This window comes from Nerophis lumbriciformis, linkage group LG30 (genome assembly GCF_033978685.3).
Source record: "Nerophis lumbriciformis linkage group LG30, RoL_Nlum_v2.1, whole genome shotgun sequence".
Classification (NCBI taxonomy): Eukaryota; Metazoa; Chordata; class Actinopteri; order Syngnathiformes; family Syngnathidae; genus Nerophis; species Nerophis lumbriciformis.
In genome coordinates, this window is record NC_084577.2 from 24,445,087 (window position 1) to 24,447,156 (window position 2,070).

Sequence of the window (2,070 nt, forward strand, 5' to 3'; positions counted from 1 at the left end):
AAACATAATAATTTATGTTGAAGTAGTAGTACTCCATATTTCTGTATATGTACAAACATGCACCCCACCCCCTCCATCGGTGAGTAATACACTGTCACACTGCCTTGCTACTGAGCCCCTTCCTCTGGCGGACAATGGGGTTCAAGTCAGGAAAAAGCTGGTTCCGCTGAGGCTCGGTCAGGTTGGGGAAAAAAAAAAAAAAAAAAAGGGGCGTACTTTGCGTCTGGAAACATACACGGTTGTGTTTACAATACAATGCTATATCGGGCACGCATTCTGTATAAGACGTTAAAGAGGAACTGCACTTTTTTTTGGGAATTTTGCCTATCATTCACATTCCTTTTTTCAGACATTTTTCTTTTTTGTAAAATATGGCAAGTATGAGGTGGCTAACAATGCAGCTAATAAGAACTCTATTCCGCCCAAAAAGCCCTCTAAAAAAACTTCCAAAAACCGCCAACAATACTAAATTTACATCTTTCGACCTGAAAAATTAACCAAGTATTAGCGATGTTGTTATTATAACTGCTAACGCATGCTATTGTATTTTTCGCACCAACAAAATTTTAGGAAAAAAAAAAGTTTCCCATATATAGGGAGTGTAAGTTACAAAATTACTTGTTTGGATTGAAATATTTTCAATGTTTATTTACATTATATCTTCATTACTTCCAAACGGTGTCAGTAACAAGGCAGTAAAACGGTTGGTCAAACAAAACGGAAGCTCGCGCTCCAATCAGCTAAACAGACTCAATAACTCCACGGTGACATTTTGGTGAATTTACTGAGGAATTTGTGAAACTCAAACAATACAAAAATATTTTGCCTATCAATCTCAATCCTTATTTAAGACAAGAACACCTTTTTCTTTTTTTGTAAAATATGGCAATGCAGCTAATGAGAACTCTTTTCCGCCCAAAAAGTTCTGTAAAAAAACCTCCAACAATACTAAATTTACATCTCGCGACCTGAAAAATTAACCAAGTATTAGCGATGTTATTATTATAACTGCTAACGCATGCTATTGTATTTTTCGCACCCACAAAATTTTAGGAAAAAAAAAAAGTTTCCCATATATAGGGAGTGTAAGTTACAAAATTACTTGTTTGGATTGAAATATTTTCAATGTTTATTTACATTATATCTTCATTACTTCCAAACGGTGTCAGTAACAAGGCAGTAAAATGGTTGGTCAAACAAAACGGAAGCTCGCGTTCCAATCAGCTAAACAGACTCAATAACTCCACGGTGACATTTTGGTGAATTTACTGAGGAATTTGTGAAACTGAAACCATACAAAAAGATTTTTTGCCGATCATTCACAATCGTTATTTAAGACGTTTTTCTTTTTTGTAAAATATGGCAAGTATGAGGTGGCTAGCAGTGTAGCTAATGAGAACTCTATTCCGCCCATAAAGCCCTCTAAACAAACATCCAAAAACCGCCAACAATACTAAATTTACATCTCGCGACCTGAAAAATTAACCAAGTATTAGCGATGTTGTTATTATAACTGCTAACGCATGCTATTGTATTTTTCGCACCCACAAAATTTTAGGAAAAAAAAAAAGTTTCCCATATATAGGGAGTGTAAGTTACAAAATTACTTGTTTGGATTGAAATATTTCCAATGTTTATTTACATTATATCTTCATTACTTCCAAACGGTGTCAGTAACAAGGCAGTAAAACGGTTGGTCAAACAAAACGGAAGCTCGCTCTCCAATCAGCTAAACAGACTCAATAACTCCACGGTGACATTTTGGTGAATTTACTGAGGAATTTGTGAAACTCAAACAATACAAAAATATTTTGCCTATCATTCTCAATCCTTTTTCTTTTTTTGTAAAATATGGCAAGTAAGAGGTGGCTAACAATGCAGCTAATGAGAACTATTTTCCGCCCAAAAAGTTCTGTAAAAAAACCTCCACCAATACTAAATTTACATCTCGCGACCTGGAAATTAACCAAGTATTAGCGATGTTGTTATTATAACTGCTAACGCATGCTATTGTATTTTTCGCACCCACAAAATTTTAGGAAAAAAAAAAAGTTTCCCATATATAGGGAG

General features: G+C 34.9%; 1 protein-coding gene across 2 annotated transcripts in view; it reads left to right on the forward strand.

The window, feature by feature from the left end:
* Positions 1-1,289, forward strand: part of LOC133572810 (cGMP-inhibited 3',5'-cyclic phosphodiesterase 3A-like) — a 143,974-nt gene extending 142,685 nt beyond the window's left edge. For both annotated transcript variants that reach the window (XM_072911970.1, XM_061925837.2), the window contains one exon: positions 1-1,289. This exon is cut by the window's left edge and continues 448 nt beyond it. The gene's annotated coding sequence lies outside the window, so the exon portion shown is untranslated.
* Positions 1,290-2,070: the final 781 nt, after the last annotated feature.